The sequence below is a fragment of the Mus caroli genome, unplaced genomic scaffold (assembly GCF_978045245.1).
Source record: "Mus caroli unplaced genomic scaffold, Mus_caroli_1 scaffold_1, whole genome shotgun sequence".
Taxonomy (NCBI): Eukaryota; Metazoa; Chordata; class Mammalia; order Rodentia; family Muridae; genus Mus; species Mus caroli.
The window spans coordinates 136,473,592-136,489,398 of NW_028227256.1; positions in this window are offsets into that span (position 1 = coordinate 136,473,592).

Here is a 15,807-nt window from a genome sequence, read left to right on the forward strand (position 1 = left end):
TACTGGAATTAGGCTACATCTAATCAAATTGATGTTAAAGGGGTCACTTCCAAACAACACAGGCTCTTAGCAATACTATAGAGTGTACCCCACACATTGAAGGCAAGGCCATATTTTGAAATATAATACTTGTGCAACTCACTGAGCATAGCAAAATTGAACTGATTCATACATAGGACCTTCACCCATACAGGCAAGCATCTTTTGTACAGGAAGATACTTTGTATTTCGTCAAAGTAGAAACTTAAAACACCAATATAACCACCAAAACTTGGATCTACAAAGGTATTCTGCCTGCAAGTTATGCTAGGAAAATGGTGGCACAAATCTTGCTGGAGTTACCAAGGAATATCTGCTTTGAATTAAGGCCTGCCAAGTGGTCCCGCCCTGCACGGGTGACCTCTGCCTCAGGAGAAGGGAGCGTGATCTTGGTTCCAGGACTCCGCCGAACTTAGGAACTTAGTCTGCACAGGTGAGAGTGCGCACCACAGAGGCAGACAGCTTCTGGGACAGGCGGGAGCCACAGAGCCGCTGAGGCAGCACCCTTTTGGGGCTGCAGACATCCGGCACCCTCCCAGCCGGAGGACAGTGGTCCCACCCTGCACGGGAGCCCTCTGCCTCAGGAGAAGGGAGCACCAGCTTGGATCCGGGACTCCACCGAACTTAGGAACTTAGTATGCACAGGTGAGAATGTGCACCACAGAAGCTGACAGTTTCTGTGACCTGCCAAAGCAACACAGCATCTGGGAAAGGTCCTGTTTTGGGCCTTCTTCTTCGGCAAGGAGGAGGTCCAAACACCAGATATCTGTGCACCTTCCCTGTAAGAGGAGAGCTTGTCAGCAGAGAGTGCTCTAACCACTGAAACTCTAAGGAGAGAGCCTGTCTCCCAGGTCTGCTGATAGACAGTAATCAGAATCACCAGAAGAACAATCTCTAAACAGAGAAAACTATAGAGACTCCAGAGATTACCAGATGGCGAAAGGTAAACGTAAGAATCTTACTAACAGAAACCAAGACCACTCACCATCATCAGAACCCAGCACTCCCACTTCGGCCAGTCCAGGGCACCCCGACACAGCTGAAAAGCTAGACCTGGATTTAAAAGCATATCTCATGATGATGGTAGAGGACATCAAGAAGGACTTTAATAACTCACTTAAAGAATTACAGGAGAACAATGCTGAAGAGTTACAAGTCCTTAAGGAAAAACAGGATAACACAATCAAACAGGTAGAAGTCCTTAAAGAAAAACAGGAAAACACATCCAAACAGGTGATGGAAATGAATAAAACCATACTAGACCTAACAAGGGAAGTAGACACAATAAAGAAAACCCAAAATGAGCAACACTGGAGATAGAAACACTAGGAAAGAAATCTGGAACCATAGATGCGAGCATCAGCAACAGAATACAAGAGATGGAAGAGAGAATCTCAGGTGTAGAAGATTCCATAGAGAACATCGGCACAACAATCAAAGAAAATGGAAAATGCAAAAAGATCCTAACTCAAAACATCCAGGAAATCCAGGACACAATGTGAAGACCAAACCTACGGATAATAGGAGTGGATGAGAATGAAGATTTTCAACTCAAAGGACCAGTAAACATCTTCTACAAAATTATAGAAGAAAACTTCCCATATCTAAAGAAAGAGATGCCCATGAACATACAAGAAGCCTACAGAACTCCAAATAGACTGGACCAGAAAAGAAATACCTCCCGACACATAATAATCAGAACAACAAATGCACTAAATAAAGATAGAATACTAAAAGCAGTAAGAGAAAAAGGCCAAGTAACATATAAAGGCAAGCCTATCAGAATTACACCAGATTTTTCACCAGAGACTATGAAAGCCAGAAGATCCTGGACAGATGTTATACAGACACTAAAAGAACACAAATTCCAGCCCAGGCAACTATACACAGCCAAACTCTCAATTAACATAGATGGAGAAACCAAAGTATTCCACGACAAAACCAAATTCACACATTATCTCTCCACGAATCCAGCCCTTCAAAGGATAATAACAGAAAAAAAAAAAAAAAAAAACAATACAAGGACGGGAACCACACCCTAGAAAAAACAAGAAGGTAATCCCTCAACAAACCTAAAAGAAGACAGCCACAAGAACAGAATGCCAACTTTAACAACAAAAATAACAGGAAGCAACAATTACTTTTCCATAATATCTCTTAATATCAATGGACTCAACTCCCCAATAAAAAGACATAGACTAACAAACTGGCTACACAAACAAGACCCAACATTTTGCTGCTTACAGGAAACTCATCTCAGAGAAAAAATAGACACTACCTCAGAATGAAAGGCTGGAAAACAATTTTCCAAGCAAATGGTATGAAGAAACAAGCTGGAGTAGCCATTCTAATATCTGATAAGATTGAATTCCGATCCAAAGTCATCAAAAAAGACAGGGAGTGGCACTTCATACTCATCAAAGTAAAGTCCTCCAAGAGGACCTATCAATTCTGAATATCTATGCTCGAAATACAAAGGCAGCCACATTCATTAAAGAAATTTTAGTAAATCTCAAAGCACACATTGCTCCTCATACAATAATAGTGGGAGACTTCAACACACCACTTTCACCAATGGACAGATCATGAAAACAGAAACTAAACAGGGACACAGTGAAACTAACAGAAGTTATGAATCAAATGGATCTGGCAAATATCTACAGAACATTCTATCCTAAAACAAAAGGATATACCTTCTTCTCAGCACCTCATGGTAACTTCTCCAAAATTGACCACATAATTGGTCACAAAACAAGCCTCAACATATACAAAAATATTGAAATTGTCCCAGATACCAGGTACCAAAGTTGAATTAAGATCAGGTTAATGATCTAAACAGCCCTATATCCCCCAAAGAAATAGAAGCAGTCATTAATAGTTTCCCAACCAAAAAAAGCCCAGGACCAGATGGGTTTAGTGCAGTTTTATCAGACCTTCAAAGAAGATCTAATCCCAGTTCTTCACAAACTATTCCACAAAATAGAAACAGAAGGTACTCTACCCAACTCATTCTATGAAGCCACAATTACTCTGATACCTAAACCACAAAAAGACCCAACAAAGATAGAAAACTTCAGACCAATATCCCTTATGAATATTGATGCAAAAATCCTCAATAAAGTTCTTGCTAACCGAATCCAAGAACACATCAAAACAATCATCCATCCTGACCAAGTAGGTTTCATCCCAGGGATGCAGGGATGGTTCAATATACGGAAATCCATCAACTTAATCCAGTATATAAACAAACTCAAAGACAAAAACCACATGATCATCTCGTTAGATGGGGAAAAAGCATTTGACAAGATCCAACACCCATTCATGATAAAAGTCTTGGAAAGATCAGGAATTCAAGGCCCATACCTAAACATGATTAAAACAATCTACAGCAAACCAGTAGCCAACATCAAAGTAAATGGTGAGAAGCTTGAAGCAATCCCTCTAAAATCAGGGACTAGACAAGGCTGTCCACTTTCGACATACCTATTCCACATCGTACTTGAAGTCCTTGCCAGAGCAATTCGACAACAAAAGGAGATCAAAGGTATACAAATTGGAAAAGATGAAGTAAAAATATCACTTTTTGCAGATGATATGATAGTATATATAAGTGACCCTAAAAATTCCACCAGAGAACTCCTAAACCTGATAAACAGCTTCAGTGAAGTAGCTGGATATAAAATTAACTCAAACAAATCAATGGCCTTTCTCTACACAAAGAATAAACAGGCTGAGAAAGAAATCAGGGAAACAACACTCTTCTCAATAGTCACAAATAATATAAAATATCTTGGCATGACTCTAACTAAGGAAGTGAAAGATCTGTATAATAAAAACTTCAAATCACTGAAGAAAGAAATTATAGAAGATCTCAGAAGATGGAAAGATCTCCCATGCTCATGTATTGGCAGGATCAACATTGTAAAAATGGCTATCTTGCTAAAAGCAATCTACAGATTCAATGCAATCACCATCAAAACTCCAACTCAATTCTTCAATGAATTAGAAAGTGCAATCTGCAAATTCATCTGGAATAACAAAAAACCTAGGATAGCAAAAACTCTTCTCAAGGATAAAAGAACCTCTGGTGGAATCACCATGCCGTACCTAAAGCTTTACTACAGAGCAATTGTGATAAAAACTGCGTGGTACTGGTATAGTGACAGACAAGTAGACCAATGGAATAGAATTGAAGACCCAGAAATGAACCCACACACTTATGGTCACTTGATCTTCAACAAGGGAGCTAAAACCATCCAGTGGAAGAAAGACAGCATTTTCAACAAATGGTGCTGGCACAACTGGTTGTTATCTTGTAGAAGAATGCGAATCGATCCATTCCTATCTCCTTGTACTAAGGTCAAGTCTAAGTGGATCAAGGAACTTTACATAAAACTAGAGACACTGAAACTTATAGAGGAGAAAGTCGGGAAAAGCCTTGAAGATATGGGCACAGGGGAAATATTCTTGAATAGAACAGCAATGGCTTGTGCTGTAAGGTCGAGAATTGACAAGTGGGACCTCATGAAACTGCAAAGCTTCTGCAAGGCAAAAGACACCCTCAATAAGACAAAAAACCACCAACAGATTGGGAAAGGATCTTTACCTATCCTAAATCAGATAAGGGACTAATATCCAATATATATGAAGAACTCAAGAAGGTGAATCCAGAAAGTCAAATAACCCTATTAAAAAATGGGGCTCAGAACTGAACAAAGAATTCTCACCTGAGGAATACCGAATGGCAGAGATGCACCTGAAAAAATGTTCAACATCCTTAATCATCAGGGAAATGCAAATCAAAACAACCCTGAGATTCCACCTCACACCAGTCAGAATGGCTAAGATCAAAACTTCAGGTGACAGCAGATGCTGGCGAGGATGTGGAGAAAGAGAAACACTCCTCCATTGTTGGTGGGATTGAAAGCTTGTACAACCACTCTGGAAATCAGTCTGGCGGTTCCTCAGAAAATTGGACATAGTACTACCGGAGGATCCAAGAATACCTCTCCTGGGCATATATCCAGAAGATGTTCCAACCGGCAAGAAGGACACATGCTCCACTATGTTCATAGCAGCCCTATTTATAATAGCCAGAAGCTGGAAAGAACCCAGATGTCCCTCAATAGAGGAATGGATACAGAAATTATGGTACATTTATACAATGGAGTACTACTCAGCTATTAAAAAGAATGAATTTATGAAATTCCTCGGCAAATGGGTGGACTTGGAGGGCATCATCTTGAGTGAGGTAACACAATCACAAAGGAACTCACACAATATGTATTCACTGATAAGTGGATATTATCCCAAAACTTAGGATACCCAAGATACAAGATACAATTTTCTAAATGCATGAAACTCAAGAAGAATGAAGACCAAAGTGTGGACACTGTGCCCCTTCTTAGAATTGGGAACAAAACACCCATGGAAGGAGTTACAGAGATAAAGTTTCGGGCTGTGACGAAAGGATGGACCATCTAGAGACTGCCATATCCAGGGAACCATCCCATATTCCGCTTCCAAACGCTGACACCATTGCATACACTAGCAAGATTTTGCTGAAAGGACCCAAATATAGCTGTCTCTTATGAGACGATGCCAGGGCCTAGCAAACACAGGAGTGGATGCTCACAGTCAGCTATTGGATGGATCACAGGGCTCCCAATGGAGAAGCTAGAGAAAGTACCCAAGGATTTAAAGGGATATGCAACCCTATAGGGGGAACAACATGATGAACTAACTAGTACCCCAGAGCTCATGTCTCTAGCTGCATATGTATCGAAAGATTTCCTAGTTGGCCATCACTGGAAAGAGAGTCCCATTGGACTTGCAAACTTTATATGCCCCAATACAGGCGAATGCCAGGGCCAAAAGAATGGGAATGGGTGGGTAGGGAAGGGGGGTGTATGGGGGACTTTTGGGATAGCATTGGAAATGTAATTGAGGAAAATATGTAATAAAAATATTAAAAATTAAAAAATAAAAAGAATTAAGGCCTGCCTCCATTAGTATCCTACACTGTTTGGTGAGGAACAATACAATCCAGTGGACCTAAAACTATAGTGATACCAAATATTACTCTTATGAAAACAAAACAAATTCCGTAGAAATCAGAAGACTCCAGGTGACTTTTAGTTCAATCACTATTGCCTTGTTCCACCCTTATCAGTGAGGCTTTGTCCTGAAGCAGATGGGAACAAATTCAGACACACAAAGTCAAACATTAAGTAGAGATCTTAGAACACTCAGCCCTAAATTGAATGTTTCCATATAGTCCCTTAAAACAAACCTCAGGAAAGCCACACATCAGAAGAAACATAAAGAGTATAAGAACAGAAGGAAGTGAGTTGAACAAGAAGAAAAATCAACATGACAGAGTCACACATGAACTCACACAGATGGAGACAGCATGATTAGAACTATTTCCCTTCTCATGAAATACAAAATGAGGAAATATCAGATGAGACAGGAGGTGGGAAGGAATTGAAAGGACAGGAGGGACCAGAAATCATAACCAGGTTATATGATATGAGAATAATGGTATTTGCAGTGTTAGAGGGAAAAGGAACATTGCTTTAAGAATGCTACAGTTATAAGAAAATTATGATCAAATAAAAATCCTATTATCCCAACCAAATAGAAAAAAATGAGCTATAAGCAAGGCCACAATTTCAGATTACTATTTAAGAATCTAATAACAAATATTTACAGACTACAAAACAATCCAGAATGATTCCTACACAAATTCCTGAGAGGAACTTTTAGAACACTGATGGTTTCTCCTCTCGTTGTTATTCTATGTTGGATCTCTACCATGAGCTACTTATAATTAATTCATATATAAAAGATGACCTGACATACTGATGAAATCAAACTCTGAACAACATCACTCTGTCAGCTTAAGCGTAGAGTTTTCAACTCAGTGCTTTAAATTTTAATATAAACAAGTCTCATCTTTCTTTAAACACTAATACCTGCACCATTTTCAGATATGTCATTCTCTGACACTAAAATAAATGCATGTTACAAGCCCATTCATATACCTTTGTATACCAGCTGTCCAAACCACTTGCTATTAACACTTGTCACAATGTCAGAGCCATGCATTAGATAAGAAGGTGGACAATGGAATATCACCTGTTCTCCTGACCTATAGCAATTTTTTTTTCTTTCTGTCGGTATGGCAGTTTCAAATGTGGGTAAAATGTAACAAAAGTTTCTGAAAAGTAAAAAAAAAAGTATGGCGGTATATGTTTTCAGGAATTTGTAGAATATAAGGTATACGAAATAATAGTTGGCTTCATAGAGAACAATAAATAAAATAGTTTTCCCATTTTTGACTTATTTATGTTGAACTTTGCTAAGTTATCAAAATAAAAATGTAGACAAGGAACTCTGATGATAATTCTTGAGATTTTACATTTTGTATTCAGTTTTTTTCTCATACTTGTCATGGTTATAATGTATTTCTCTGATTGTTTCATCAATGTGAATTGCTCATAATTCTTATTTCAAAATTTTAGACTATATGTAATTGTGGCATTGCTACTAAAACTGACTTACTAACGATCTGCTTGGGAAAAGTCTTTGTGTCATTGAAGTCTGGTGATGCTAATAGCTCATACATGAAGCAAAACAATTCAGTTGTGCTGAAAAGGTAAAACTGTTTTTACTAATACTATACTTGCCTTCCAAGTTCCAGAACTATGCAGCAAAACCTTATATACTAGAATTATGTCAAGTTTCTTATTTGTGCCACATGTAGATTCAATTAGATTATATATTACACAAGGAATGAAAATAAAACTATATGCATTTTGTTGGTTCAGACCACTTTCCTCCTACACATTAAATAAACGCTGGATCTTGAATTCCAAAGTCTTCAGAACAATAGTATGTAACTTCTACACATTGGTAACTCTCTAGTTCATGAGAAACAATACCAAGAGAAATTGAAGGTGGAGGTCTAGAAGGAATTTCTATAAAAAACACAAATGAGAGTAAAATAGTTAAACCATTCCACATTGAACTAATACAGAAATTCAATTGTATGTCTCAGTTCTGTATGTAGCAATACTGAAAGGAAATATTAACAAGCAAGATGTGCCATGATAAAGAAAGTGGGCAGTGCTTCCTAATACAAACTTCTCTTGTTTTGCATCTGTTAAATAGCTTCAAAACTGAGTAAGAATTTTGACACCATTATCTGACAAATGATGAGTGATAAGAAGGAATAATAAAAAAAAAATCTCAAACAATTTTCTTAGAAAATGCCTTAGATTGTGGGACGTGTGAGGAAGCACATCTTGGGGACACTTTGGACTTTAACACTTGGTGACAAATGATACCTTACCACTCACATGAGCAGATGAAATCTGTAGAGTATATATCATACCTAAAAACAGAAATGCATGAAGAAAATTACATTTCAATATAAACATTACACTCAACTAAAGCAGCATAGGTTAAATTATGCAAGTAGAAGTGTATCATTAAAATATATACATTTGTATATGTACCAATCCAAGTTTGTCTTTCTCCTGGTTTGAAAGAGTCCATTATTGGTAATTCTAAAACTAGAATTGAATTTTCATGTTGCTTTCACCAACACAACGAGATGGAGTGCTCCATTTTCCCATGTGGCAGGTTATCCTATACTCTTCAGGTATCCTGAAGCCACCATCAAAGTCATAGCTTAATGTAGTTCTGTGTTCAGGACTGCTGGACATAACTGCATCTTTCCTTCCTTCTGATGATCTAGATAATTTAATAGTTCCATGTTCTATTTTAGGTGGCTGGGAACATGGAATTTTTGCTTCATGAAGAATAGAAATGGAACAGTCAAGCAGAAATAAAAAACTTATGTTAGAAAATAAAAAGGAACTGAATTATGGCTTCAGAGTATATTATGACCTTGTTTTACAATACTCAGCCCTTCCTCTGAGACCGTATATTGTAAAGTAAGTCATAGCTACTGACCAGTGCAGCGTGGTAACTGTCACCTTCCATGTTTGCACATGATTTCTGGGTCCTGAGTTGGGTAATTGTCTTGGAAAAGAACAGATACTTTTTCTCCATCCAAGTATTTCACTGTGGTTTCAATCACTTGAGCATTTTTAATCTGTGGTCGAGAGGGCAGGATTCTTACTCTATTCCTAGAAATCATAAAAAATCGAGGTCTTTACTAAAGGAAGTATCTTAAATTACCAAAGTAATAATTTTCATTAAATAGTAAATGAGTTATGACCATGTAATCTTTGTCTGTATTTTATATATTTCACTTGTCTAGAAATTAAATATAGCAATTCTTCATTTCCCTTGAATTTTTCTCATTCATTTTAATGCAGATTTACATTATTTTTATTAACATATTTCAAATAATTATACCCTTAAAAATTCAATTATACAGCTAAATATTATATCATTTTAATTATATTATATTAAATGTACACAATCTCCCTATGGATATCTATGATAATAATATGTTGGATACCATTAAAAATCCTTTCAACACAGGAAAGAAAAATCTGTTATCCCATAGGTAACTATAGAACAACATGTGATTTTCATGAACATGTATATAATAGGTTGGTTTTAGAATGGCAAGGATATTTTTCTGTGAATTTTAGTATTTAAGAAATAATTCAAATTGTCAAGTTAGGCAGGGCCTCTAAATGGGAGCAAAATTTGTGGAATGAACTCATTGGCATTTATCTGGAATAGGAAATGGCATATGAGTCAGTTTTCTAGATAAACAGATAATTTCTTTTTTTTAATTTTTAATATTTTTTATTACATATTTTCCTCAATTACATTTCCAATGCTATCCCAAAAGTCCTCCATAGCGCCCCCCACTTCTCTACCCACCCATTCCCATTCTTTTGGCCCTGGCATTCCCCTATATTGGGGCATATAAAGTTTGCAAGTCCAATGGGCCTCTCTTTCCAGTGATGGCCGACTAGGCCATCTTTCGATACATATGCAGCAAGAGACAAGAGCTCCGGGGTACTGGTTAGTTCATCATGTTGTTCCAACTATAGGGTTGCAGATCCCTTTAGCTCCTTGGGTACTTTCTCTAGCTTCTCCATTGGGAGCCCTGTGATCCATCCAATAGCTGACTGTGAGCATCCACTCCTGTGTTTGCTAGGCCCTGGCATCATCTCACAAGAGACACCTATATTTGATTCCTTTCAGCAAAATCTTGCTAGTGTATGCAATAGTGTCAGCGTTTAGAAGCTGATTATGGGATGGATCCCTGGATAAGGCAGTCTCTAGATGGTCCGTCCATCCTTTCATCACAGCTCCAAACTTTGTCTCTGTAACTCCTTCCATGGGTGTTTTGTTCCCAGTTCTAAGAAGGGGCACAGTGTCCACACTTTGGTCTTCATTCTTCTTGAGTTTCATGCGTTTAGCAAATTGTATCTTATATCTTGGGCATCCTAAGTTTTGGGCTAATATCCACTTATCAGTGAATACATATTGTGTGAGTTCCTTTGTGATTGTGTTACCTCACTCAAGATGATGCCCTCCAGGTCCATCCATTTGGCTAGGAATTTCCTAAATTCATTCTTTTTAATAGCTGAGTAGTACTCCATTGTGTAAATGTACCATAATTTCTGTATCCATTCCTCTGTTGAGGGACATCTGGGTTCTTTCCAGTTTCTGGCTATTATAAATAGGGCTGCTATGAACATAGTGGAGCATGTGTCCTTCTTACCGTTTGGAACATCTTCTGGATATATGCCCAGGAGAGGTATTGCTGGATCCTCCAGTAGTACTATGTCCAATGTTCTGAGGAACCGCCAGACTGATTTCCAGAGTGGTTGTACAAGCTTGCAATCCCACCAACAATGGAGGAGTGTTTCTCTTTCTCCACATCCTCGCCAGCATCTGCTGTCACCTGAATTTTTGATCTTAGCCATTCTGACTGGTGTGAGGTGGAATCTCAGGGTTGTTTTGATTTGCATTTCCCTGATGATTAAGGATGTTGAACATTTTTTCAGGTGCTTCTCTGCCATTCGGTATTCCTCAGGTGAGAATTCTTTGTTCAGTTCTGAGCCCCATTTTTAATGGGGTTTTTTGACTTTCTGGAGTCCACCTTCTTGAGTTCTTTATATATATTGGATATTAGTCCCTTATCTGATTTAGGATAGGTAAAGATCCTTTCCCAATCTGTTGGTGGTTTTTTGTCTTATTGAGGGTGTCTTTTGCCTTGCAGAAGCTTTGCAGTTTCATGAGGTCCCACTTGTCAATTTTCAATCTTACAGTACAAGCCATTGCTGTTCTATTCAAGAATATTTCCCCTGTGCCCATATCTTCAAGGCTTTTCCCCACTTTCTCCTCTATAAGTTTCAGTGTCTCTGGTTTTATGTGAAGTTCCTTGATCCACTTAGACTTGACCTTATTACAAGGAGATAGGAATGGATCGATTCGCATTTTTCTACATGTTAACAACCAGTTGTGCCAGCACCATTTGTTGAAAATGCTGTCTTTCTTCCACTGGATGGTTTTAGCTCCCTTGTCAAAGATCAAGTGACCATAGGTGTGTGGGTTCATTTCTGGGTCTTGACTTCTATTCCATTGGTCTATTTGTCTGTCACTATACCAGTACCACGCAGTTTTTATCACAATTGCTCTGTAGTAAAACTTTAGGTCTGGCATGGTGATTCCACCAGAGGTTCTTTTATCCTTGAGAAGAGTTTTTGCTATCCTAGGTTTTTTGTTATTCCAGATGAATTTGCAGATTGCACTTTCTAATTCGTTGAAGAATTGAGTTTGAATTTTGATGAGGATTGCATTGAATCTGTAGATTGCTTTTGGCAAGATAGCCATTTTTACAATGTTGATCCTGCCAATCCATGAGCATGGGAGATCTTTCCATCTTCTGAGATCTTCTATAATTTCTTTCTTCAGAGGCTTGAAGTTTTTATTATACAGATCTTTCACTTCCTCAGTTAGAGTCATGCCAAGATATTTTATATTATTTGTGACTATTGAGAAGGGTGTTGTTTCCCTAATTTCTTTCTCAGCCTGTTTATTCTTTGTGTAGAGAAAGGCCATTGATTTGTTTGAGTTAATTTTATATCCAGCTACTTCACTGAAGCTGTTTATCAGGTTTAGGAGTTCTCTGGTGGAATTTTTAGGGTCACTTATATATACTATCATATCTTCTGCAAAAAGTGATATTTTGACTTCATCTTTTCCAATTTGTATACCTTTGTTCTCCTTTTGTTGTCGAATTGCTCTGGCTAGGACTTCAAGTACAATGTTGAATAGGTATGGAGAAAGTGGACAGACTTGTCTAGTCCCTGATTTTAGAGGGATTGCTTCAAGCTTCTCACCATTTACTTTGATGTTGGCTACTGGTTTGCTGTAGATTACTTTTATCATGTTTAGGTATGGGCCTTGAATTCCTGATCTTTCCAAGACTTTTATCTTGAATGGGTGTTGGATGTTGTCAAATGCTTTTTCTGCATCTAATGATATGACCATGTGGTTTTTGTCTTTGAGTTTGTTCATATACTTGATTACGTTGATGGATTTCCGTATATTGAACCATCCCTGCATCCCTGGGATGAAACCTACTTGGTCAGGATGGATGATTGTTTTGATGTGTTCTTGGATTCGGTTAGCAAGAACTTTATTGAGGATTTTTGCATCAATATTCATAAGGGATATTGGTCTGAAGTTTTCTATCTTTGTTGGGTCTTTTTGTGGTTTAGGTATCAGAGTAATTGTGGCTTCATAGAATGAGTTGGGTAGAGTACCTTCTGTTTCTATTTTGTGGAAAAGTTTGTGAAGAACTGGGATTAGATCTTCTTTGAAGGTGTGATAGAACTCTGCACTAAACCCATCTGGTCCTGGGCTTTTTTTTGGTTGGGAGACTATTAATGATTGCTTCTATTTCTTTGAGGGAGATATAGGGCTGTTTAGATCATTAACCTGATCTTGATTCAACTTTGGTACCTGGTATCTGTCTAGAAACTTCTCCATTTCATCCAGGTTCTCCAGGTTTGTTGAGTATAGCCTTTGGTAGAAGGATCTGATGGTGTTTTGGATGTTGTCAGGATCTGTTGTTATGTCTCCTTTCTCATTTCTGATTTTGTTAATTAGGATGCTTTCCCTGTGCCCTCTAGTGAGTCTGGCTAAGGGTTTATCTATCTTGTTGATTTTCTCAAAGAACCAGCTCCTTGATTGGTTGATTCTTTGAATAGTTCTTCTTATTTCCACTTGGTTGATTTCGCCCCTGAGTTTGATTATTTCCTGCCATCTACTCCTCTTGGGTGAATTTGCTTCCTTTTGTTCTAGTGCTTTTAGGTGTGTTGTCAAGCTGCTAATGTGTGCTCTCTCTAGTTTCTTTTTGGAGGCACTCAGAGCTATGAGTTTTCCTCTTAGAAATGCTTTCATTGCGTCCCATAAGTTTGGGTATGTTGTGGCTTCTTTTTCATTGAACTCTAAAAAGTCCTTAATTTCTTTCTTTTTTCCTTCCTTGACCAAGGTATCATTGAGAAGAGTGTTGTTCAGTTTCCACGTGAAGGTTGGCTTTCTATTATTTATTTTGTTATTGAAGATCAGCCTTAGTCCATGGTGATCTGATAGGATGCATGGGACAATTTCAATATTTTTGTATCTGTTGAGGCCTGTTTTGTGACCAATTATGTGGTCAATTTTGGAGAAGGTATTATGAGGTGCTGAGAAGAAGGTATATCCTTTTGTTTTAGGATAGAATGTTCTGTAGATATCTGCCAGATCCATTTGATTCATAACTTCTGTTATTTTCACTGTGTCCCTGTTTAGTTTCTGTTTCCATGATCTGTCCATTGGTGAAAGTGGTGTGTTGTAGTCTCCCACTATTATTGTATGAGGTGCAATGTTGCTTTGAGCTTTACTAAAGTTTCTTTAATGAATGTGGCTGCCTTTGTATTTGGAGTATAGATATTCAGTATTGATAGTTCCTCTTGGAGGATTTTACCTTTGGTGAGTATGAAGTGCCCCTCCCTGTCTTTTTTTATGACTTTGGGTTAGAAGTCAATCTTATCAGATATTAGAATGGCTACTCCAACTTATTTCTTCATACCATTTGCTTGGAAAATTGTTTTCCAGCCTTTCATTCTGATGTAGTGTCTATCTTTTTCTCTGAGATGAGTTTCCTGTAAGCAGGAAAATGTTGGGTCTTGTTTGTGTAGCCAGTTTGTTAGTCTATGTCTTTTTATTGGGGAGTTGAGTAAATTGATATTAAGAGATATTAAGGAAAAGTAATTGTTGTTTCCTTTTATTTTGTTGTTAAAGTTGGCATTCTGTTTTTGTGGCTGTTTTCTTTTAGGTTTGTGGAGGGATTATCTTCTTGTTGTTTCTAGGACGTGGTTCTCGTCCTTGTTTTTTTTTTTTTTTTCTGTTATTATCCTTTGAAGGGCTGGATTCGTGGAGAGATAATGTGTGAATTTGGTTTTGTCGTGAAATACTTTGGTTTCTCCATCTATGTTAATTGAGAGTTTGGCTGGTTATAGTAGCCTGGGCTGGAATTTGTGTTCTTTTAGTGTCTGTATAACATCTGTGCAGGATCTTCTGGCTTTCATAGTCTCTGGTGAAAAATCTTTTGTAATTCTGATAGGCTTGCCTTTATATATTACTTGGCCTTTTTCTCTTACTGCTTTTAGTATTCTATCTTTATTTAGTGCATTTGTTGTTCTGATTATTATGTGTCGGGAGGTATTTCTTTTCTGGTCCAGTCTATTTTGAGTTCTGTAGGCTTCTTGTATGTTCATGGGCATTTCTTTCTTTAGATTTGGGAAGTTTTCTTCTACAATTTTGTTGAAGATGTTTTCTGGTCCTTTGAGTTGAAAATCTTCATTCTCATCCACTTCTATTATCCGTAGGTTTGGTCTTCTCATTGTGTCCTGTATTTCCTGGATGTTTTGAGTTAGGATCTTTTTGCATTTTCCATTTTCCTTGATTGTTGTGCCGATGTTCTCTATGGAATCTTCTGCACCTGAGATTCTCTCTTACATCTCTTGTATTCTGTTGCTGGTGCTCGCATCTATGTTTCCAGATTTCTTTCCTAGGGTTTCTATCTCCAGTGTTGCCTCATTTTGGGTTTTCTTTATTGTGTCTACTTCTCTTTTTAGGTCTAGTATGGTTTTGTTCATTTCCATCATCTGTTTGGATGTGTTTTCCTGTTTTTCTTTAAGGACTTCTACCTGTTTTTTGTGTTATCCTGTTTTTCTTTAAGGACTTGTAACTCTTTAGCCATGTTCTTCTCTAATTCTTTAAGTGAGTTATTAAAGTCCTTCTTGATGTCCTCTACCATCATAATGAGATATGTTTTAAATCCAGGTCTAGCTTTTCAGCTGTGTTGGGGTGCCCTGACTGGGCGAAGTGGGAGTGCTGGGTTCTGATGATGGTGAGTGGTCTTGGTTTCTGTTAGTAAGATTCTTACGTTTACCTCTCGCCATCTGGTAATCTCTGGAGTTGTTATAGTTGTCTCTGTTTAGAGATTGTTCTTTTGGTGATTCTGATCACCGTATATCAACAGACCTGGGAGACAGGCTCTCTCCTCTGAGTTTCAGTGGTTAGAGCACTCTCTGCTGACAAGCTCTCCTCTTAAAGGGAAGGTGTACAGATATCTGTTGTTTGGACCTCCTCCTGGCCGAAGAAGAAGGCCCAAAACAAGACCTTTCCCAGATGCTGTGTTGCTTTTGCAGGTCACAGAAGCTGTCAGCTTCTGTGGTGCACACTCTCACCTGTGCAGACTAAGTTTCTATGTTC